We start from the raw sequence: 25460 nt of genomic DNA, 5'->3' as shown, positions 1-25460 counted from the left end.
TCTGTATGGACCCCGAGAGCCTGTGACCTGGAGAAGAGGGCCACGGATGGGTGTAGGGAGCTGGTGCTGATTCTGGGGACATGAAGCACCTCAGGGGATGTAAAAGCAGGTGGATGTCTGTAGGCAGGGGCTTGGCGATATTTGGGTTGGAACAGGGACTCTGAATGGTCACTGGTGTCACACTCAGCTATCACATTGGGCCACGGGAATGGATCTGATCTATTCTATCAAGATGAAAACAGAGCCTACTCTGAGAATCTCATGAGAAATCCAGAACCTTCCCCCCGTAAATCATTCTGACATTTAATGGCTTTCACTGTCAGTCAAGTTTTCCTCAAGTCTACCCAAATGCTGCTGAGACACTCTTCCACCCTCAACGAAGATTAAGAAGAGCTGGAATCCATCCTCAGATCAGGATTTTTACATTCTTAAAGATCATTATGAAATCTAAGTTATTCTCTACAAGGTCAAGTCCCAAATTCCCTTATCTGTAGGTCAGTCTCCAGACCTGCCCACTAGTCTGAAATATTCTAGACAGTATTCTAAAAAGGATCTGACTACTGATGGTTACAAGGGAGGTCATCACATCACAGCCCTATATTCTAAACTTCTATCTGCAATTCTGAACAGGCCTGCTTCAGCCACAGACTACACTGCTGAAGGATGCTGGCCTTCATCCTCAACCCCAGATATTCTTACATTTCTCATTCACAGCCATTTCTTAAGTTTGTGCAGGTATTCAGAATGGTGATATAGCTCTACATTTTCTTCACTGAACTTCATTCTAAGCATTTATCCATTTTCATCTGGTCCTCATCTTGGTGTCATCACCTAGCAAACTTACCTGCCCAAACATTTGGACTAGAGATTTAAAAATAATAATACAGAACCCAGGGCCAAAATGTCTACTCCAACCCATAGGCTCTCTTCTCTGGGACCTTTTAGACTCAAGACCCTTCCCCACCATGCCACCACCTAAGCTTAATAAGGTACCAGCTCCTTGCCTATATATCCAAAACCTATTTCTACTTGGTATTTTGAAAGACACGAATCTAATCCACCCTAACAAGATAAAAACATAACTTACCTTGAAAATCTCACAAGAAATCTAGAACCTTTCCTTGGCCATGCTGTTCAATACTCTGATTTTAAGAACTCAAATGAGAGCTTCCTACCCTGCCTGTCCTCGATCCCTTCCACTGAAACGTCAGCTCATTCTCTTCTTCTGTTGCACAGCTAGTGCTGACGCCCCTTGGCTGTCTGCTTCTTAGAGATAAGGACACGACCTGGCTAACTGAGGTGAAGTATTTTTCTTCACGTCATCAGGGCAGGTTCCGGTTTACTGCTGATCTGAGTTTCTAGGTGATGGCAACATAAATCACTCCCCAGTCTGGTGGTCATGTCGCCTATCCTCCCAATCACTCTATCCTGTCAACAGCTGTCCTTTTTACCAGGGATCCTGAAAGAAGAGCCTCAGACACATAGGAGAAAGAGAAGGAAACATCAACTTCAGACTCTGTTTCAGAGTCTGGGAACCCAGAGCCAATTAAGAATAATACAGTAAAGGACAGGGAGACGTGCCATCTGTACTGGAGTCTGACTTATGAGATGGCCTTGGTCATGTTACAAATTGCTCTCTAAGTCAATGGCTGTAAGCTGGTGGAGGGTAGAGCTGTGATCGGCATGCAACTCAAAGCGCGGCTACAATCTGCAGGGTGTTCCCCCGACTGCAGCATTCTGCTTAGGGGCAGCACTAGATGAACTGAAATTATCTCTGGGTGGGAGAGCCAGCACGAGACTCTGTAAGTCTGCTGACTTTGGCCTTGTGCCCACTGGGAGAGGTGAACCAGCGCCATTTCCTGGCCACACCTGCATTTATTTACCTCTGCTCGCAGGCTTTCAATGAACACAATCTTTCAGCTGTGCCTCCCTTGGAAACAAATCACTAACATCACAGCTGCTCCTGCCAGTAGAAGGAGTGCAGAGGGGTGTGTTCTGATGAGCTCAGGTGGGAGATAAGGGCTTAAGAGTCCAGGAAACACCCGGAGGTGGACAAAACCTGCCCCAGACACGTCAGTCTCTGCCTGCTTTATTGTCTTTGCTCTCATCCAGTATGTCACTCGCACAAGCTCCACATCCTTCCTTCTTCCCTCTTTCCAGCAACAAATCAAAGCAGCGAATATTAAGGGGTTGCCTGGTAGCTCAGTCCGTAAAGAATCTGCCTGCAATGCAGGAGACCCAGCTTCGATCCCTGGGTTGGGAAGATTCCCCTGGAGAAGGAAACGGCAACCTACTTCAGTATTCGTGCTTGGAAAATCCCATGGGCAGAGGAACCTGGCAGGTTACAGTCTGTGGGGTCGCAGGAGTCAGACACAACTTAGCAACTAAACCACCATCTCTGCAAGGCACGATGTCACTTCCCTGCCCTGGTTCTAGAGAGCATATTACTGCCGGCTGAACCAGACCCATAAATGGCTTCCATTTCCAGAAAAATATGACTATGTTGCTTTATTGTTTGGTCCATAGTCCTACTGGTTTCATTCTCTTCGGGATTTTTAAAAAATCAATATCCCTGCCCCCAAACCAGGCTAGCAAGAGACGCCCCAGCAGCTCTTTGCCTGTGTATCTAAAATCTAAACCATTTCCATAGTTCGTACTTGAACAACCATGGCCATGTCTTTAATACCCTGATCTTAAGAACTCAAAATGCAACTAAACATTCTCTTTGGAACTGGAAAACAGCCTCTGATTCGATCACTGCCATAGTTCCAGATGGCTCTTCTTTGGTGTGTGGGCACAGTGACAACGTGGAAAAGCATGACCAAACCACTGCATTTGAATCTCAGTGACAGTGACAACACAGGTGTCCTCCTTACGACAGCTGATGGGATGCTCTCTGGAGCGCTTCAAAGTGAAGAGGGCCAAGAGGCAGGAAACGGGCTTCCAGGCCCCACGATCGCTGCTAGTATGCACCACCTGAGCACTGCTAAGGCTCTTGGGTTGGACACGCTCTGCACCTACTCCACGTGTCTGGTGTTCGGATGTCTCAAACCCTTTCCAACCAGAGAACAGGTACTCAAGTTGCACTTCTGTTGAAAACCAGGGAAATGAAAGCAAGTGTCTGAAAAGGTTCAAATCTTTATCATAAAACCATTTATTTATATGGCAAGTATACTTCATTTGGAGAATCGTGTTATTATGCTCACTGGGGGGACAGTAAATGGATTTTAAAGAGAGAAGATGATAGGAGCGGCCAGGAGAACACAGAGAAGAGGCTCACAAGGACAAGCTCTCCTCTTTCTCAGACTGCACTATTCCAAGGGCTAGGCAGGCCCAGAGGAAGCACCGTGTTCTGCCGGGTAGGAATCTAGTCTGCCCAGGTTTTGCCAGGGGCCGAAGAACAAACAGGACTGCTGGTGCCACCGTCTGTGGCCCAGGCCAGCCTTCCAGAAAGCCCATGCCAGCTTTGAAGTCTGTGCCAACAGGCCTGGCTCTTCCCCCAATGCAGCCAGGCTGACCTGATCTATTTGCTTTGCTAGTCAGAGCCCCACCAGCAAGGACAGATTAAGCCCGACAGGACCTGACCTTTTAGGAAACAAAACATTACAAGCCCTGGAACACTAACCACTGACTAGAAAGACCAAGTGTCTGGGTTCATAAACAAGAGCCTGCGGACCCTGTGTGGGCATAGTAGCCATGGAACTTAGTGTGCTGTGCCAACCAGTGAGGCCCGTGAAGGGGAGGCAGGGTAGAGGGAGGGGCCCAGGTTCAGCAGGCGCCAGGAGTAAACAGTCAACCAGGATGCGAGTAAGAACGTCGGCTGGAAGTCAGAGAGCTGCTAACAGAACAGGTTATCTCTGAGGCCCCAGTGCTTCCTTGTCCCCAACTCCCAGGGCTAGCTCCTAATCTTGTGTGTCTCCAATTCCAACTACAGGGCATCCAAGAAGGGGAAGCAGGAGATCTGTAACAGAGTAATGATGAAACTGGCCCAGCCCTGCTGTACTGCAGAAATAAGTATTAATAACAGAATCACTTTCTTAGGAGTCAGGGGAAGCTTGGGGCTGTATAGACAGACAGAGAGACAGACACACACACACATCCATTTCCACGATAATGTCTAGCTCCCTGAAGAATCCTGAATTTTTTTAAAAAGGATCTTTGGTTCTTCGATTACCTTGTCTACAACTTATCTAGCGATGCACTCTCATCAGCTACATAAGAAGCTGAGCCTTTCACTCTTCTCCATAAAATTTCCTTTGCCCAGCTCCTTCCTACTGTCCCCACAATGCTTCCAGTTATGAATCAAGGTGCTACTTGACCAAGAGAGGAGATTTAGTTTGCAAACATGGATAGTGATGTTCTTGCTTGGCCCAGCCCCTGGCTTACAATCAGCTGTGTTTACCACCTTTCTAGAGTAAGTCTTATGGCTTTGCTTCCTGCGAGTGACCACAGAAAATTTAAAATGAATTCTAGTAGTGTGACTAGGCATTTTAATCACATTCTGCCCACAGTCTTGGGTTCAAGAGTGCAAACACTTTTCTACAGCAAAACTGTAACCACTTCAACCAAAGGGACCATCTTATAAATGGTTTGTATAAAATCATTTTGCACTTAACATTCGAAAGTTTAACAACACACTTGCGTGTGTGCATGTTCAGTCGCTTCAGCCGTGACTCTTTGCGACCCTATGGACTGTAGCCTGCCAGGCTTCTCTGTCCATGGGATATTCCAGGCAAGAATACTGGAGTGGGTTGCCATGCCCTCCTCCAGGGCATCTTCCTGACCCAGAGATCTAACTTGCGTCTCCTGTGTCTCCTGCATTGCAGGCAGGTTCTTTATCCTCTGAGCTATCAGAAAAGTCCCGATTCCACTTACATGAGGTACCTAAGCTAAGCTAAGTCACTTCAGTCGTGTCCGACTCTATGCGACCCCATAGAGGGCAGCCCACCAGGCTCCCCCGTCCCTGGGATTCTCCAGGCAAGAACACTGGAGTGGGTTGCCATTTCCTTCTCCAATGCATGAAACTGAAAAGTGAAAGTGAAGTCGCTCAGTCGTGTCCGACTCTTAGCGACCCCATGGACTGCAGCCCACCAGGCTCCTCCGCCCATGGGATTTTCCAGGCAAGAGTAGTGGAGTGGGGTGCCATTGCCTTCTCCGTATGAGGTACCTAAGAGTAGTCAAATTCACAGAGATAGAAAATAGAATGGTGGTCATCAGGGGCTGGGGGAAAGGGGAGAATGAGGAGTTAGCATTTAAGGAGTACAGAGTTTCAGTTTTGGAAGAAGAAAAGATCTGGAGATGGACAATGATGATGGTTGCATAATACAAATGCTGTACGCAGATTTCATAGAACTGTATGTTTAAGAATGGTTGAAATGGACAATTTAAAGTATATTTTACCCGTAGAAGATAAACATCTGAAAACACTGTAACAAACACATTTCTTCTCATGGCAAGTCCACTTTAATTCTGCTTGCGCAAGGACATTTCTGTTACTCTCCCACATGCAAGTCAAACATGCCATATTTTTCTATACTTCCATGTAATTGCATTTGCTAATGTTTATGCCCAGAATGCCCTCCCCCCACCATCCGCTTGATGAACTCCTGCTTATTCTTAAAATATCCACTCAGCCTGCTTCACAGGGAAGTCTTGCAGGTCAACTCCCACTTCCCATACCCTCCCACAGAACTACACCAGCAACTTGGCTGCCACTGCCACATGTGAGCCTCTACTATCCCTCACCACTGATAGGTCATGTATTTCCCACTAGGCCAGGCCCTCCTTGAGCGCAGGAAACATCTTACACATATTTATACCCAAGAATATAGCACCAGGACACAGGAGGGTGATAAATTAATGTCAAATAAATTAATGGACACAGCTGCCAGTGGTTATTTCCCAAGCCTGAGAAAACATAACACTGTCCACAAAGGTAAAATAAATCTCCCATAAGTTAATTAACTGATTAACAAGTTATCAAAACCTAGGTTCCATTCCATGGGTATAAAGACTGTAAGAAGATCTGACTTTCTTTCATTCTTTTAAACTCCACAGCGTGCTGCTGCTGCTGCTAAGTCACTTCAGTCGTGTCTGACTCTGTGCGACCCCAGAGATGGCAGCCCACCAGGCTCCCCCGTCCCTGGGATTCTCCAGGCAAGAACATTGGAGTGAGTTGCCATTTCCTTCTCCAATGCACGAAAGTGAAAAGTGAAAGTGAAGTCACTCAGTCGTGTCCAACTCCTAGCGACCCCATGGACTGCAGCCTACCAGGCTCCTCCATCCACGGGATTTTCCAGGCAAGAGTACTGGAGTGGGGTGCCATTGCCTTCTCCACCACAGCATGCTGGTAAGTACTTTATCTTTTGCTTGATCCATACTTCATTAAGTGAAATAATTTAGAGCCTCCACCATTGGTCAAGGCTGTTCTCAATCAACTCATGGCACAGAGGTAACAAATCGACGGGCCGGTCGTGCAGATGAGCTTCTGTTCTCCGGGCGACCCAGCTTCCCTCAGTTCTAGGTCCTGTGCCTACGGAGCCAGAAGCTGAAGGACAAGGCTGCTGAGGAGCATCCGTGCAGCTCCTGACACTGCCGTGTGGCTCAGTACCTTGTACTGTTCACTCCTATGAAACCTCAGAAATGTGAGCAAGACAAAGACCAAAGCTGGTGCTGAATCCACATTCTAGAATACCTGAGGATTTGGGGCAATACTAGGTACAGACCTTTAGTTCCTATCTATCAACCTCAAGCCCAATGTAACTTATTTTAGCAAGACATATCACTGAAAGTTGAGTATAAGTAAAATCCCCATCAAGTACACATTATTTAAAAGAAAGCAGAGGAGCTACTTTTTAAAGAAAGGAATATTCATTGCCATTGTAACATAAATGTAGGATTTACGTATTCACTCAGTTCTGTAGACCAGGAGATCTAAAGCTTGTTTTAAATTCCTCTTGCGATACCTGATTAAATGGCAGAATTTGTATCCAGAGCCAGACCTCAGAGATGCTCATTCAGCATCTCTGGGATAGGGCCAGAAGTTGGCTGCTGCTGCTTTTTTTTTTTTTTTAACTATAGGAGGCAATACAGATCACATTGCTCAAAAACATTATTCTGGGCTATAGAAGCATACAACAAGAGCTTTTACATATTTTTATTTGTATCCAGAATTGCCTTAGACAATAATCAAAGCATCTTGATCATGCATGAAAACACTATATTTTAAGTGTAGATGCTATTATAACAATTAAAATATAGATTCTTAGGAAAGCACCACTGCTATTTACAGTTATCTGTTTTCTAAATCAAAGGCATTAAAATGACAGCTATTATGCTGGGAGGGAATGACGCTGGGTGGTAGACATCAGGTGTTCATAGGTTGTGTTTTACACGTTTTGTATCTCTGAAATATTTTTTACATTAAAAAGTATTTTTACTTTACAAATATCTTTTCAAATTAGTACTAACATTACTTACACCCTGATAAATGGTAAAGAAATGGAGTACACTCATAGAAAAAAAATACAATAAGAGAAAAAAATACATATAGATGCTCAATCTCACTTAATCAAAAGGCAAATTAAATGAGATTTTAATGTACCAAATTGTCAAATATTTTTACAAAATGATAATTGTCGATTATAATGAGAATATGATAGGAAAGAAATTCTAGTGAGGGTATGATAAGAGAGATATGTATATACTACTGCTGGGAATCTAAATTGGTACAACTTTTTAGGAAAGCAATTTATAAATACTTATCAGTCCTAAAACCTGCTCATACCATTTGATCTCAGTACTCCCATCAGCAAATTATCCTAAAAAAATAGTCACAGACTTGCACCAAGATCTGTGTTCAAGGATTTTTAGCATATCAGTTATGCAGTGGCTCAAAAATTTACACTAAAACACAAGTGAACAAAAAAAGTAATTTCTCCTTCTTTCTATAAGCATCTTTCATCTTGGTGTGAAGGCTTTATTCCTACTTACTATGTAAGTTAGGGGAAATTTGAAATTTGTCCTCTTAAGGCAATTTTGTCTACTTTGGTTTAAGACAGTAGTCCTCGGGATTAATACATTCTTCTTTGGATCATCTTTCAGGATATCATCCTTCCTTCCCCTTTCTTTTCTTCCCAAGGAGATCCAAAGTCACAAATGGCATGAGTAATTTAGAAATTCAGTTTGAAAGGTAGAAGGTAACTCTCCCAACTTTCCATGCATGCACGTGCGCTCAGTCGCTCGGTCATGGCTGACCCTTTGTGACCCCATGGACTACAGCCCACCAGGCTCCTCTGTCCATGGGATTTTCCAGACAAGAATACTGGAGTGGGTTGCTATTTCCTCCTCCAGGGGATCTTTCAACCCAGGGACAGAACCCACATCTCCTGCATTGGCAGGTGATTGATTCTTTACCACTGAGTAACCTGGGAAGCTCTCCTCTTAATATGGCTACACTGGCTGCTGGTATACATTGTCATTTTTTTCTTCATTTTCATTGAATTGTAATTGGCATGCAATATTTTATATTAGTTTCAGGTGTACAACATAGTGATTCCGTATTGTCATACATTATAAAATGTTTACCTTGACAAGTCTATTTACCATCTGTCACCATACAGAGTTATTCCAACATTATTTAGTATAGTTCCTATGGGGGCTTCCCTCATAGCTCAGTTGGTAAAGAATCTGCCTGCAACGCAGGAGACTCCAGTTCGATTCCTGGGTTGGGAAGATCCACTGGAGGAGAAGGGATAGGCTACCCACTCCAGTATTCTTGGGCTTCCCTGGTGGCTCAGCTGGTAAAGAATCTGCCTGCAATGTAGGAGACCTGGGTTCGATCCCTGGGTTGGGAAGATCCCCTGGAGAAGGGGAAGGCTACCCACTCCAGTATTCTGGCCTAGAGATTTCCATGGAGTATGCAGTCCATGGGGTTGCAAAGAGTTGGACATGACTGAGCGACTTTCACTTCATTTCACTTCACAGTTTCTATGCTGTACATTACATCCATAATGTGACATATTTATTTTATAGCTAGAAGTTTGTACCTCACCTCTTAATCTCCTTCACCTATTTTACCCATCTCCCCCAAACCCTTCCCCCTTAGGCAACCACCAGATTATTCTCTGTATCTATGAATCTGTTTCTATTTTGGTTTTTTTTTTTAGATTCTGCATATAAATGAAATCTATACTGCTTTTGCCTTTCTCTGATTTACTTCACTTAGCATAATACCCTCTAGGTCCACATCAGTTCAGTTCAGTCGCTCAGTCGTGTCCAACTCTTTGCAACCCCATGAATCACAGCACGCCAGGCCTCCCTGTCCATCACCAACTCCTGGAGTTCACTCAAACTTGCGTCCATCGAGTCAGTGATGCCATCCAGCCATCTCATCCTCTGTCGTCCCCTTCTCCTCCTGCCCCCAATCCCTCCCAGCATCAGAGTTTTTCCAATGAGTCAACTCTTCGCATGAGGTGGCCAAAGTATTGGAGTTTCAGCTTTAGCATCATTCCTTCCAAAGAACACCCAGGGCCGATCTCCTTTAGAATGGACTGGTTGGATCTCCTTGCAGTCCAAGGGACTCTCAAGAGTCTTCTCCAGCACCACAGTTTAAAAGCATCAATTCTTCGGCGCTCAGCTTTCTTCACAGTCCAACTCTCACATCCATACATGACTACTGGAAAAACCATAGCCTTGACTGGACAGACCTTTGTTTGTAAAGTAATGTCTCTGGTTTTGAATATGCCATCTAGGTTGGTCATAACTTTCCTTCCAAGGAGTAAGCGTCTTTTAATTTCATGGCTGCAATCACCATCTGCAGTGATTTTTGTCAGCATTATGTTGACACAAATGGAAACATCTCATTCTTTTTTATGGCTGAGTAATAGTCCAGTAATATTTTATGGCTGAGTACTTTTATATGCCACATCTTCTTTAACCATTCATTGATGGACACTTGGGTTGCTTCTGTATGTCAGTTATTATAAATAATGCTACTATGAAGACAGTATATATATATATCTTCTTGAATTAGTGTTTTCATTTTCTTCAGATAAATATCCAAAAGTGTAATAGCTGAATCATATGATAGTTCTACTTTTAGTTTTTTTTGAAGAATTCCCATATTGTTTTCCACGGCTGTACCAATTTACATTCCCACCAACATGAGGTTCGCATGAGGGTTCCCTTTTCTCCACATCCTTATCATCACAAAGGTTTCTTACCTTTTCGATAACAGTCATTCTGACAGGTGTGAGGTGATATTTCACTGTGATCTTGATTTGCATTTCCCTAACGATTAGTGATGCTGCCCATCTTTACATGTGCCTATTGGTCATCTGTATGCTTTCTTTGCAAAAAAAATTTATTTAAGCCCTCTGCTCATTTTTTAATTGGGTTGTTTCCTTTTTTGATATGAAGTTATAGGAATTATATCAACCCCTTACAAATACATTGTTCATAAATATCTTCTCTCATTCAGTAGGTGAATTTTGTTGATTTCCTTCCCTGTGCAAAAGCTTCTGAAATATTTTATCAACAAAAATTTACAGGAATTCTTGTGTTTGAAATGTTTGGGATCACAAATGTTGACCAGATATTTCATCTTATGAAGAAGCCACTGCCTAAAAACAGTAAAATAGTTCCCTAGGTTCATTCATAGAAAACTCAAGCCTGAAACTGTTAGCCCTGTGCTCAACATCTGTTCCCTACAGCCCCAGCACCCCACCAGCCCAGAGTCTTGGCTCCAGAAAATAAAATCATCATTCATTTCTCCCTTCATCCAATACGTGTGTGATAAGCTCTCAGATAAGCAGGCAACTCCATTTATAAGTGGCAGCAAGGAAAGGAGGAAGAACTTACTGGAAATTAACTTCACAGGATTTAGAATAGTCTCAGACTACTCAGCGGAAAGCACCCAATCTACACCCCAAATTCTTTCCCATACTAATCGCACCGGCTGCCCTCATTTCCTCTGGAAATGAGGTTGCTTCCCACCCAATTCCACACCCCAGGACACATGTCAATGACCCGGGATGGGCACAGAATGCTAATGGGGACAGAAAAACATGGCAAAGGGGCATCTGGACATCAAGAGGGCTTCAGGGTGGGAAACATCCGGTTCACCGCTTTCTGGAGCACTGGGAAGTGGGGCCAGAGGTTCATCCAGACACAGACATTCTGTGGGAGGGAGACATTTTCACAGTGTGGAGACTGGCATGACGGTAGAGGGCAAATGAAACAGGCCCTGGGATGACAGGCAGAGGCGGCCTCAAGTGCAGGCAATTCCAGGCCGTGTACCCAACGGAGCCTCTGAGTGCAGCTGCTCCCTGCAGAGAGAAGACTAGACGGGCTCTGGAGTACAGCCGCCACTTTCTTTGACTGGGAGCATGCTGACAGGTCACGGGGAGCTGAACAACACTGCAAATGATTAAGGGGCCCAAAGGGGTGATTTATGAAGCGAGATGAGTACCACTGCTACTAACAGCCCACTGAGTCAGGTTGCCTTTCCCTCCACTGGCTCTTGCAGCGCAGTAAAAACACGTATTAGAACCTTCTCCTTTTCAGTAAAATCAGAGGCACAGCTGGGTGAAAAGCCAAAAATAAACCAACACATCCTGACTGTGACCAATCGTATCCTTCTCCTCTAATATCTAACCCAGACCATCTCTAGGTGGTTAACACAGTATCTCCTATAAGTAGGATGATAAGGGACATTAAAATCATCTTCCAGAGGAAGAAAATAAAGACACAACAATGCTTAAAGAGAATAACTCATTTCTACACACACACGTGCCTGAAGGAGTAAAAGCCTGCCAGTACTTAGTAGTCATGAACCAAGAATTTAAGGTTGCTTCAGACCAAAAATGGTCATGAGACAATGAATCCTTCTGGCTAAGGCTAGATCTATCTCTCTTTAAAAGAAGACAATCAACCATATTGTGTGACTTCCTGCATCCCTGATCATCCACCATGCACATCTCCACACTTACCTTGTAAAGTTAAATGAAACAGTTCACATCAAATATTATAAAGTCCCTGAAGGAGCCACATTGGACAGTGATTCACAACCAACACTTAGCTGTGTTGTTTAGCTTCCCACTCTTAGCTGTGTGACCCTGGGCACCTAACCTCTCTGGGCATTATTCCTCCCTTCTGTGAAATAAGGGTATTGGGTTAGATGCTATTTGAGAACATTCCAGCTCTAAATGTGATTCCAGATAATACAAGGCTCACAGCCCTTGTAGGAATGGTGTGATGGGCAGGCTCACTTGAAGAGGGGAGGGGAGAAGGTACAGTAACAAGGAAATGAGGGTGTTGGGCAGGGAAAGGCCAATTCCGTGAGCAGAGGTAGAGGATGGAAGGGAGAAAGAATGCAGACAGACAGGGGAGGGCTCTCACTTGGAAAGTAAATTATTAGAGTTTTGCATAGAAAGGAGGAGGGATTTGCATTCTTTCCGGTTCTGAAAACAGTGAAAAGCAGAGGGGCAGATGGTGAACATAATCTTGGCACCAGCACCGAGGATTCCAAAAGAAGAAACTTGGGAAATGGGAAACAACCTAGGAGTGACCGGGAGTATATATCCAGTCCTGGGCTGTAAGAATAAAGAGAATGTCGGATGAAATCACTAGACTGAGAACCAGGATAAGGAAACGGTCCCTAATTTCTCTCTCTAAAGCATCTCTAAATGCTCTCAACAAGGACAGCACAGGTGAGCACAGCAGACGTGTCTAACATCAAACAGTCTGCCTTGTACTGGAGAATCTGGGTGTAGAAGTTAGAAGGGAATTTAGAGGTTATGTAGGCATTCACATGGGACTCCCTTGTCTAGCCTCTCCCAAGTCTTTGATCCATTCAGCCTCTCTTTCCAAGTTTAGGCTTATCAGCACAACGAGAAAGAGATGAGATCTGGATAACCTGTGCTTGCACTCATCCGTCAGTCATGAGCTTCCAGGTTTGAGGAGAAAATGGGAAGACCACAGGGAACACAGCAGAATAGACGGCTGTACCGTATCTCATGGTATAACAGAATGTATAAAGAAGGTCATTCTTGGGAAACCCTGAAGAAACTATCTGAGGAGGAGAACAACAATAAAATCAGACATGGGAGGACTCAGAAGTAGCAGTGTTGTCTCTGGTAAGTGGTCCTTCAGTCTAACTGAATTCTGGCAGCTGTGTTTGAGAGGTAGTTTCTTACTATGAATTGAAATCTACTCACAGAAGCTTCCACTTATGAGTCTCTAAAGCAGTACTTCTCAGACCTTAAGATCCGTATGAATCACCTGAGGATCTTGGTAAATTACAGATTCCGTGGGTCAAGGGGTAGAGGTGGGTACAGGGTGGAGAAGGGAAGTTCTGCCTTTCTAACAAAGTCCCAGGTGATGCTGACACTACTGGCCCATGGACCACACTCTGAATAGCAAGGCTCTAGGGCCAGGGTGGAGAAGGCAATGGCGCCCCACTCCAGTACTCTTGCCTGGAAAATCCCATGGACGGAGGAGCCTGGTAGGCTCCAGTCCATGGGGTCGCTAGAGTCGGACATGACTGAGCGACTTCACTTTCACTTTTCACTTTCATGCATTGGAGAAGGAAATGGCAACCCACTCCAGCGTTCTTGCCTGGAGAATCCCAGGGACGGGGGAGCCTGGTGGGCTGCCCTCTATGGGGTCGCACAGAGTCAGACACGACTGAAGTGCCTTAGCAGCAGTAGCAGCAGCAGGGCCAGGGCAGATAAGTCCAAACAACACTGGATATGCTAGCTGTTTGAGCTGATGACCTCTAGGGTTTTCCTCAGTGTTAATGCTCTATGATTCCTACCCAGGATTGTGTATGTCAATATTCTGGGTCACCTCACAGCTGAGACAGGTTGTTTCTCATTAAAGGTACTTTGAGATGGCCAAAAATCAAACTCTAATATACAGATGATAAACATACATTATCCAGAGCACAAGATCCCAGACTGGAGTGGGATTCAGAGCTACGGACTGGTTTCCAAGCATAAAAACCAGTTTCCAAGCATAACAACAAACTGGTTTCCAAGCATAACAATTTCCTGCCATCAATAGGTGGCAACATTTCCTCAGGGTCTTAAGAATTGCAAAGTGTAATGAAGGTTCTCAACTTCGACTCTTAAGATGGGAAACTTAAATCCTGGTATCTCCATCCCATCCCTGGAAATCGGTTTAATTGGTATGGAGTACAGACCAGGTGATTCTAACGTGCAGCTAAGGCTGAGGATCACTAAAGTCAAGTGCAAAAGAAGATCCAGAGAAACAGAGAGTCCAGGAGAGTCTAGGCAAATGCTGTTCTTCACGTCACCCCTGAGTTTCCCCTCCCACATCAGGGCTGACTCAGCTATACCACATAATCCCAACTTAGTCTCATCTTCCCTTTCAACCCTTCATCACTAGGTTATTCCAAGGTGGCAACAGATCTTGCTTCCTCCAAATTCCTATGTCAACAGATGACACTGGATCAAAAGATGCCAAGATGGTTTATGTAGGAAAAGTACTGTTATCCCTTGTTTTCTACAAGACTCAGTTTTAACCTCAGCCAAGTGCGCCCTACCCCAAAACTCAACCCCAGTATTAGTCTCAACTCCATGAGCTGGCAACACTTTTCCGTAAAGGGCAAGAGAGTAAATATTTGATGCTTTGAGGGCCATGTCGTCTCTGTTATAACTATTCGACTCTGCCATCGCAGCACAAAAGCAGCCACAGACAAATTTAAGTCAGTGGCTATACCTATGGTTCAATAACACTTTATTCATAAAAAACAGGCAGTGGCTGGATTTGACCCATAAAGCACATTTTGCCAATCCCTGCTTCACCCCATCCGAGTTTCTTCTGAACTTTCTATCTCTTCCCTATGATACCATGTTCAGGTACCAAACACAATGGCTGTGACATTCACAGCATACGAATGAGACCACTGCATGGAGAATGGAAAATATATGAGGGGACCTTGGGAGGCAGATGAGACTTGAAACGGGAGCCTATTCTGATTATTCAGAAATGAGGATAAAAATAGGGAGAAGACACCTCTACTAAGATCTGCAAAATTGCCAGACTTCTGGCATGGGGCCTCTGCCTGGGATTCTTTTCCCATGAAGTAATAATCTATAATCTGAGGCAGGTTTTCACCACCTCCATTGGAAATCTGAGATCAAACTTGTCAGGAAAAGAGAATAAACTCCTGGGAGTGAGATAGGACTGGACCAGGCAAGCAAATGAACTGTGACATAAAACTCACACCTTCTGCAAAAATTAATTCAAACTAGATTACAGATTTAAATGTGAAACTATAAAACTTTTAGAACAGGAGAAAATTTTCACAACCCAGGGTTATATAGAATTCTTATACATGACACCCAAAGCATGATCAAAGAAAAGCTGATAAATTAAACTTCATCAAAATTTAAAACTTGTGCTCTGTGGAAGCCAATTTGAAGTGAATAAAAAGACACAGTAAAGCCTGGGAAAAAATATGTGCAAATTACAAATCTGGCAAAAAATATAACCAGAACACACAAGGGATTCTCAAAACTCAATAAAAAACCACCCAAATAAAAAGTGGGCAAAGGACTTGAACTGAACTTCATCAGAGGATAAATATATGGAAAGCAAATAATCTCAAGAGAAGAAGCCAATTAGGTTTGGTAGTTGGCTCAGTGTTTGTGTGACGGGAGGAACTGGGACTGCAGTGAGATTCCTGCCTAGGAAACTAGGCTAAAAAATTATTTTTGCACATTGGAACCTTTGAAGTCTGCATCTTAAGTCTAAGTGCCTACTGAGACATGTTCAAACCTCATTACAGCTCCTTCAGACAACAGGACATCCCCCAAGCGTGGAGTAATGGCCTCCCATGAAAAGACGGTCAGCGTCATTAGCCACTGTTGTTCAGTCGCTGTCATGTCCAACTCTGCAACCCCGTGGACTGCAGCCCGTCAGGCTTCCCTGTTTGCTCAAGTTCATGTCCACTGAGTCGGTGATGTCATCCAACCACCTCATCCTCTGTTTCCCTCTTCTCCTCCTGCCCTCAATCTTTCCCAGCATCAGGGTCTTTTCCAATGAGCTGGCTCTTTGCATCAGGTGGCCAAAGTATTGGAGCTTCAGCATCAGTCCATCCAATGAATATTCAGGGTTGATTTCCTTTAGGATTGATTCATGTGACCTCCTTGCAGTCGAAGGGACTCTCAAGAGTCTTCTCCAACACCACAATTTGAAAGCATCAATTCTTTAGTGCTCAGCCTTCTTTATGGTCCAACTCTCACATTCATACATGACTACTGGAAAAACCATAGCTTTGACTAAACAGTGTTGGCAAAGTGATGTTTCTGCTTATTAGGCAAATGCAAATTAAGACCACATTGAGATTCCACTGTATACCCATCAAAATAAGTAAATTAGAAAACATTACCACCACCAAGAACTGGTGAAGCCACAGAGCAACTGAACCCTTGTGCACTGCTGAAAGGAATGTAGAACAGCACAGCGCTTCTAGAAAACTGCTCTGACGTTCCTCATAAACATACACTTACCATATGCCCAACAACACCTCTGCTGTGTACTCACCCTACAGAAAAACTTCTGTTCCCACAAACACCTGTACATGAGTGTTTAGCAGCTCTATTTATAACTGCCAAAATTAGAAACAACCCGAATATCCTTCAAACATAACAGTGAATAAAGGTGAATAAACTGTGGTACATCCATATACTGAAATACCACTGAAAAAATATAAGGAAAACAGATACTTCATGCATGAGGTAGTGCTGCCTAAAATAGAAAAAATTACTGGCAAATCAGTTGAAATGCAAAAAAATTAACATATAAAAGTGAATGATCTATTAATATGCACAAAATTGAAAGTGCTTAAAGATATCAATGCTGAATGAAAGAAGCCAGTCTCACAAGGTTATGAGACCAGTTCTAAAACGTTCTCAGGAAGGCAAAACTATAGCGCAGAGAACAAACTGAAACAGTTACCAGGGAGCAGGAGTGGAAGAGGGTATGACTCCACAGGGATAGTGCACAGGAGATGTGAGGGGTGACGGAACAGCTCTGCATCCTGATTGTGGTGGTGGCTACATGCGTCTATACATAAATTAAAATTAATAAAACTGTACTTTAAAATCTATTTTACGCTGTTAATTAAAAAAATAAAATTCTCAGGGCTGGATGAAACGTCAGAATGGGGGAGCATCCGTACCCTCTCCCCAGGAATCCCCCACTTCTCCAGGGCTGGTCCAGATAGAATGTGAGGAGCACCATCCCCACTGAAGTACAGACCAGGCCATTCCGGACCCTCTGCCTCCCAGGATGAGCACAGGGGCTTCCAGCGGTGGCCGCAGTACCGACTAGCCAGGAGAACCTTGTAACTGCCTAAGAGGATGAGGAAGTCTTCCCAACCACAAGGCCTCCCTCCAGCCTATGCACAGCGAGTACAGGTGCTGCCTGAATCACTTACTGCACTGAAGCCAAAGGACAGGCTGAAGGTCATTCGACTGCTGTTTCCAAGCCTGCTCAACTCTGGGGAATTCAGCTTCTCTGGGGGGCCATTATTCCAGACTTGGAGGAATATCCTACTGCCTTAGAGACCTGTGGTTAGACCTGGGTGTGACTCTGTGGGCCCTAGAACTGAAGATCAAATCACCATGTTCCCAGGGCAGAAACCACTTCTTCAGCCTAGTTTCCTAGGCAGGAGTCGCACTCAGTCTCAGCTCTACTGTCACATGGCAATCTCGAGCCCAATTCCTGTTGGTCTTGGAACCCCTCTGCCTGTCTGTGAATCCACACGAAGCGAAGGCTAACATACCTGTGACTCAGACAGGACAAGCTGAATAATGAATACACGCCCCAAGCAGCCAGCAGAGGGCAGGCCTGCAAGGGAGCAGCTGAGGGAATCATCTGTGTGCAAGGACCGCGGAATCCAGTGTGCTCAGCTCTACCTCCCACCACCCTATCTAAGTGCTCCAGTCACGCTGCTGCCCCTTGGGGTGTGTTTCTCGCTCTCAGAGGATCAGACGTCTGTGTTTCATTCCCTGCACAGAGTACTGAGTGGACATAGCAAATCTGCGAGGTTTGCAGCAGCCCCAGCCTCAGCCAGCCATTCTGGAACACGTGCTGCAGAATTCCCGTCCTGTTCTCCACACAGGCTGCACGTGGGAAAGCCACAGCCACGAGAAATCAAGGAAGTCCTGAGGACAAGAGGAAAACAGGGAGCTGGCGGCCATTACTATGGACCTGAAAGCTAAGTGCATGCCTGGAAACCTGCGCACACGCGAGGCTGAACCAGTGTCTCAGACCACAGGCTGCCTCCTCTCTCCCACTCTACTGTAATATTACTGCTGCTAAGATATTACTCTGGGCTTCCCTGATAGCTCAGTTGGTAAAGAACCCGCCTGGAATGCAGGAGACCTGGGTTCGGTCCCTGGTTTGGTAAGATCCCCTGAAGAAGGGAAAGGCTACCCTCTCCAGGATTCTGGCCTGGAGAACTCCATGGACTGGATAGTCCATAGGGTCGCAAAGAGTCAGACATGACTGAGCAACTTGCACTGCTTAGATACTACTCTAACACACAGGGTTTGGTCTTTTACACAACAGACTTTGATAAATTTCAGAGCACTTTATTTAGCCTTGGCCAGCACTCACCAAGTTGGCCCTCATATCTTTCTTAGTTTTCCTTTCTCCCCTTAAGTTGTTTCAGCCACACATACCTTGCTCCCTGGTCAGAAAAAGTAAACATCCCCAGGAGACCCCTGTGAGGTGTTCCAAAGGTCATGCTGTGGGGTCAGGTGGCACAAAAACTGCACCATGCCACCTGCCTAATCTTTCTGAAACATTATGCTAAAAGGCTCTGATCAAAAATTTTCTATAACAATTCACTGGCTAAGCAAGAAATTCAAACCTGATATTCAACACTTTCTATCAACTGACACAAAGTGGTCAGTTTTCCTTCTCCCACCAAGCTGCTCCCCAAAACACGTGGTTTCTAAGCTTTATTCCTCAGAACCCCATGTTTGGTGAGAGAGCTTCAAAGACCACCACTGTGGGGCTAAGAAATCAAGCAGGCAAAAATGGGCACGTACTCTCCAGCTGCATACTGCTTTATCCATGGAGGCTACAGTTCTCATATTTAATATGGGGGGTGGAGTTCCATGTAATGGGCTTCACTGGTGGCTCAGAGAGTAAAGAATCTGCCTGCAATGCAGGAGACTTGGGTTCGGGTCCTGGGTTGGGAAGATCCCCTGGAGAAGGAGATGGCTACCCACTCCAGTATTCTTGCCTGGAGAATCCCATGGATAGAGGAGTCTGGCAGGCTACAGTCCATGGGACTGCAAAGATTCAGACATGACTGAGTGACTGATACTTAACTTTCTTTACATGCAATATTCTGCTTAACAAAAAGGGTCTTGACTTATAAGAGGAAAATTTGAAAATCACTGACCTTATGAAATCCTATGTTACAATAGTTCAATTGCACCATGTTAAATTCACTGTGCATCCTGAAGATACTTGGATTTTATCATGTCTGCACTGTTACTTAAGCAATTATTATCTGAAAGCTTCTTGCTTATCCTCTTCATCTATCCAAAGTATTCCCATAAGTTGTACCTTAAATACCACTTCATAAAAATCTGCCCTATCATAACCTAAAGGAATTTCTTCCAAACTTCTATGGCAATTAGCATGCAGGGGATTGATTTCATAATGATGCTATATATAAAAAAATCTATCTAATACTCTCAGAACATGGTTCTTTCTCATCTTCTCCACTAACATGTAAGTTCTTTGAAACTAGGAGCTATGTAGGTTGAACTTTATATCCTCTTTAGCAATATTATAGGATTTTCAGTTAACTATAAGGACTTGATCCAACAATCACTCTGGCTGCTGTGTTGAGAATATAAGAAGGCAAGTGAGGAAGCAAGAAACTCACAAAGGAGGCTAATTGCCCAGTGAAGTGAGAAAGTTGTACAAGAAACAATATCACCACCCATACACAGAGGCAAATGGATCCCAGGCGGGAGGAACACAACCAATGGACAAGCTCTTGGCTAGCTGCCATTTTATTTCGGAGGAAGACAGTCTTCCAGATACAGCCAATGTTCTACTTTGATTTATTTTTCCTTTTAAAATACTTGGTTAGTCTAATGGCTATGATGAGGAGAGTCATGGCATCATAAATTCTCAGAATTGTAGGTTAAAGCTCTTTGGACACTTAGCACAACACTTTGAAAAGTTACTTCAGTTTATGAAACAGACTCAGCTTCTTTGCATCCTTTCCTAAGAGCTTAACATCTTCTAGGAAATCAAGCTGCTGACTAGACCAGAAAATTGTTCTCTTTCCTACTTTTCCAAAAGAAAATTGGGGGTGGGGGGTGTGGAAAAGAAACAACTATAGTCCTTAGAAAATGATCCTTAATGGTCTTCATTTTGCAGCAATCATCATATTCTGAGCCCAAATCAAAGTATCTTCTATGACTAACTTACACAATAATATGTCATTTTAACAATTTATTGGCTGGGAATAGTTGCGTCCCTCTCCCCAAGAAGAACTATTTTCCTCCAGGCTAAAATGAGTTGAGTTTCTTTTATTCCTTCCCAGACCTTTTTTGATCAGGATGATACTCAGTTGCAACTGATTACATTCAGATCACTGCTCACAAATGAACACAGATTTTTTAAACCTGAATGAGTGTATTCATTCTAGTTCCCAAAATATCCACTATTATCTCTTTTTAAAAATATTTCAAATTACTTCTCAAAAAGGTCCCTCATTCCACATCTCTGTATCTCTTAACTCCCCCTCCAGTCACTACAAAGAATAAAAGGAAATCCAATTTAAAAACAGGGACATTACATTTGATAATGAATAATTAAAATAACCAAGGAACTGTGAGGGATATTTTACCATAAGAAATTGACTGTAAAGTTTGCAAACTCAATGAGCTTAAAAGATAGAACCCGAGTCTTTCTCAGATGACACACTATGGCCCCTTCTAAGATGGAAGTTCAGTTCAATTGCTCAGTCGTGTCCGACTCTTTAAGACCCCATGGACCGCAGCACGCCAGGCGTCCCTGTCCATCACCAACTCCCGGAGTTTACTCAAACTCATGTCCATTCAGTTGGTGATGCCATCCAACCATCTCATCCTCTGTCGTCCCCTTCTCCTCCCGCCTTCAATCTTTCCCAGCAACAGGGTCTTTTCCAATGAGTCAGTTCTTCGCATCAGGTGGTCAAAGTATTGAAGTTTCAGCTTCAACATCAGTCCTTCCAATGAATATCCAGGGCTGATTTCCTTTAGGATGGACTGATTGGATCTCCTTGCAGTCCAAGGGACTCTCAAGAGTCTTCTCCAACACCACAATTCAAAAGCATCAATTCTTTGGTGCTCAGCTTTCTTTATAGTCCAACTCTCACATCCATACATGACCACTGGAAAAACCACAGCCCTGACTAGACAGACTTTTATTGGTAAAGTAATATCTCTGCTTTTTAATATGCTGTCTAGGTTGGTCATAACTTTCCTTCCAAGGAGCAAGCGTCTTTTAATTTCATGGCTGTAGTCACCACCTGCAGTGATTTTGGAGCCCCCCAAAATAAAGTCTATTACTGTTTCCCCATCTATTTGCCATGAAGTGATGGGACCAGATGCCATGATCTTCATTTTCTGAATGTTGAGCGTTAAGCCAACTTTTTTACTCTCCTCTTTCACTTTCATCAAGAGGCTCTTTAGTTCCTCTTCACTTTCTGCCATAAGGGTGGTGTCATCTGCATATCTGAGGTTATTGATAGTTCTCCCAGCAATCTTGATTCCAGCTTGTGCTTCTTCCAGCCCAGCATTTCTCATGATGTACTCTGCAAATAAGTTAAATAAGCAGGGTGACAATATACAGCCTTGATGTACTCCTTTCCCTATTTGAAACCAGTCTGATGTTCTATGTCCAGTTCTAACTGTTGCTTCCTGACCTGCATACAGATTTCTCAAGAGGCAGGTCAGTTGGTCTGGTATTCCCATCTCTTGAAGAATTTTCCACACACCAGTTTGTGGTGATCCACATAGTCAAAGGCCCTGACATAGTCAATAAAGCAGAAATAGATGTTTTTCTGGAACTCTCTTGCTTTTTGGAATTACTACTTTCTAAGATGGAAAGGGGAAGCCAAGAGAACAGTTACAGGACAGTTACAATGGGAAAAGGAATTGATCTTCAAAGTGCCTTGGTTTGCCTGGATGTGCTGTGCTGGTTATTCAGTGGGTCCTTTTGAAACAGAGCAGGGCCCTGTGGTCCTTGCCCCATGCCCCATGTTCTCTGCCTGCCTTTTATCTTCGGAAAACTTTAGTCAAAGTTTAGTCAGAGAAATGAAAAATACAGAAACAAAGGAAAACAGTCAAAGGAGACCAAATAATAATAATGTAGTCATTAAACATAGTCAAGGACCTTTAGTTCCTTCTCAAGGACTACAGATAATATTCTGAGCCATATCCTATGAGCTGTCTTATAGATATGAAACCCCAGGTGGAAGAAGTTAACTAGATGATGACCAGACTGTACCCACAATATAAGCGGCCACAATTCTGAGAACTGGCCTCAAAGAAATGGGAACAAATGGACCCTGGAACTGAAGATTAGTTGTACCTAAAACAGTGAAGATGATGCTGGTCAGATCACCTACGACCAATCTGAAGACGACTGTCAGAGCTGACTGAGCTGTTTCTGCATGTAGGCTCCTGCCTCAGCCTATAAAGGGCCTATAAAGATCTCACCCCCTGCTTGCCAATGGCAGGAGCGGCCTTTGGACAGGTATCTCCCCTAACGCTCAGTTGCCAGCATCTGAAATAAAGCAAATTTTCCTTTCCACCAACCTGGCCCATTTATTGACTTTTGAGCAGCAAGCAGTTGGAACCCATACCTTTTGGTAACACTTTCAATCTGAAAACTTTTCAACTAGGAATATTTCTTGTATTGCTTCTTTGCCAATTTCCTCCCATTTGTTTTTTTCTGTTCTGTTTTAAACTCATATTTATCAGATGTTGGACTTCCCAGACTGATTCTCTGATTTGCTAATGTTTTCTTTCCCACCTTGTATTTTTATTCTAATTTTTAGCTGATTTCCTCTCTCTTTCTTAACCTTTCAACACTTCCACTGATTTCGTTTTTAGTATGAATATCATGTTTTTAATTTGGAACAGTTCTCTGATTATTTCTTTTTCATAACATCCTGTTCTTATTTTAGGAAATAGTGTCTTAATTATAGTTTTTTTTTTTTAGATTTTCTTCTGATCTCTGCTATCTCTTTTCTTCAGCTTCCTCCTTCTGTTTTGTTTATTTTTGCCTCTCTATTGTGTAGGATGGTTTCCTCAAATATTTCATGATCTTGGACTGCCCACCTCTATTTGAGGAGAAAAAAGAGTTACACACTGACTGGAAATGCTCTGTCTGTGGGTGGGGCTCATGGTCTGAAAGTCCTGACAAGTGAGCCTTTTATTTGCAGAAATCATCAGGTGTCAAGGTCTAGAGATTATTCCTCTGGGACCATTCAGTTTCTCCAGAGATAAGTCCTCTTATAATCAGTATTCCAAGAAGAGGGAGGGAGCTCCAGGGTCCTTCGAGTTCAATGTAAATATTTCTACTGAAGATCTTTTTTATCTTGGCACTTTACCTCTGCCTTTTGCAACGACTGCTAGCCTCCTGTCTTGAGTCTCTCCAGAGTTTCCCCACGTCAATCAACTTACCTGTCCATCGGACGCTGCCTCTGTTCAGGGAAAGCCATCAACACAGCACACACTCTGTTCTTTAAAACATCACTGAAGTCTTTTATTGACCATTGCCCCTTTTGTCCTCTTTGTCCTAATTTCAGTGATGTTTGGGAGGGAGAGGAGATGGATACTGGTAGCCAATCCACCAGGTGTTATGACCATTTGCTAATATGCGTGGACACTTTAGGAAAATTTTGTATGATTTTCCATACCAATTTTAGCAATGCTAAAACTCTAATAGTAGCAGATTTCTCTCTCTTCAGACATAGTTTGGAAGTAGTATTACCTCCCTGGCGCAGACACAGCTCTTTGACCCAACTGCTACTTCATCCACTCCCACCACCATCACTGCTGCTGCTGCTGCTAGCTTTTCCACTCCTGGTTTTAACACAACTACGGAAGTGCAGTCATTTACACTGTGGCCTAACATGCCATGACTCACTACTGAAATATGCATCCTCTAGGAAGAAAAGGACAAAAGATCAGAATTATGAGCATCCTGGTGATATGTTTTAATAATCAATAGGCTCTTCTATCAGGACTCATTAGAAATCTAGCACTCAACAGGACAAACATTCAGAACAGAACTATGCGGAAGAGGAACAGACAGCTCTTTGGTCAAAGCCTTCAACAACATCAACAAAACTAAGCATGTTTAAGACTTGGTGGTGGTGGTGGTGGTTTAGTCACTAAGTCGTGTCCAGCTCTTACAACTGCCCCTGGGCTTCTCTGTCCATGCGATTTCCCAGGCAAGAATACTGGAGTGGGTCAGCATTTCCTTAACCCATGTCTCTTTGTACTGTAGGCAGATTCTTTACCATTGAGCCACCAGGGATTCTCTAAGATTCATTAGGGTGGAAAACACCCAGAACCAGAAGACAAACAAAAGCTTCACTGACACTAATGAGATTAAAAAGTAACCTCTTATAACCAGTATTAGAGTGGTGATCCACTGGATCACAGAAGAAGCTAGAGAATATCAGAAAAACGTCTGCTTCGTTGACTACGTTAAAGTCTTTGACTGTGTGGATCACAACAAACTGTGGAAAATTCTAAAAGAGATGGGAATACCAGACCACCTTACCTGCCTCCTGCAAACCGTGTATGCAGGTCAAGAAGCAACAGTGAGAACCGAACATGGAACAACGGACCAGCTTAAAATTGGGAAAGGAGTACGTCAAGGCTGTATATTGTCACCCTGCCTATTTAACTTATATATAGAGTACATCATGAGAAATGCTGGGCTGGATGAAGCACAACCTGGAATCAAGGGAGAAATATCAATAACCTCAGATATGCAGATGACACCACCCTTATGGCAGAAAGCAAAGAGGAAAGCCTCTTGATGAGGGTGAAAGAGGAGAGTGAAAAAACTGGTATAAAACAACATTCAAAAAATGAAGATCATAGCATCCAGTCCTATCACTTCATGGCAAATAGATGGGGAAACAATGGAAACAGTGACAGACTTATTTTCTTGGGCTCCAAAATCACTGTGGATGGTGACTGCAGCCATGAAATTAAAAGACGCTTTCTCTGTGCAAGAAAAGCTATGACAAACTTAGTGTATTAAAAAGCAGAGACATTACTTTGCCAACAAAGGTCCATATAGTCAAAGCTATGGCTTTTCCAGTTGTCATATATGGATGTCAGAGCTGGACAATAAAAAATGCTGAGCACCGAAGAATTGATGTCTTT

General features: G+C 43.6%; 1 protein-coding gene across 21 annotated transcripts in view; it reads right to left on the bottom strand.

Annotated features, from left to right (window-relative positions):
* Window positions 1-25460, bottom strand: part of LOC147377050 (uncharacterized protein C1orf226 homolog) — a 361444-nt gene that overhangs the window by 111772 nt on the left and 224212 nt on the right. Inside the window, exon 1 of one of the 21 annotated variants that reach the window (XM_086393804.1) lies at window positions 1088-1638. The exons of 19 other annotated variants lie outside the window; for them this stretch is intronic. The gene's annotated coding sequence lies outside the window, so the exon portion shown is untranslated. Of the gene's footprint in view, window positions 1-1087; window positions 1639-25460 lie in introns of those variants that run through there. One more of the 21 variants, XM_086393806.1, reaches the window with a different exon arrangement.

This window comes from Bos grunniens, chromosome 3, assembly GCF_055505025.1.
Source record: "Bos grunniens cultivar Pamir isolate PY7600 chromosome 3, Bosgru_T2T1.0, whole genome shotgun sequence".
NCBI classification, from domain to species: Eukaryota; Metazoa; Chordata; class Mammalia; order Artiodactyla; family Bovidae; genus Bos; species Bos grunniens.
The sequence above is the reverse complement of the archived record's forward strand: the minus strand, read 5'-3'. Positions and strand labels throughout refer to the sequence as shown.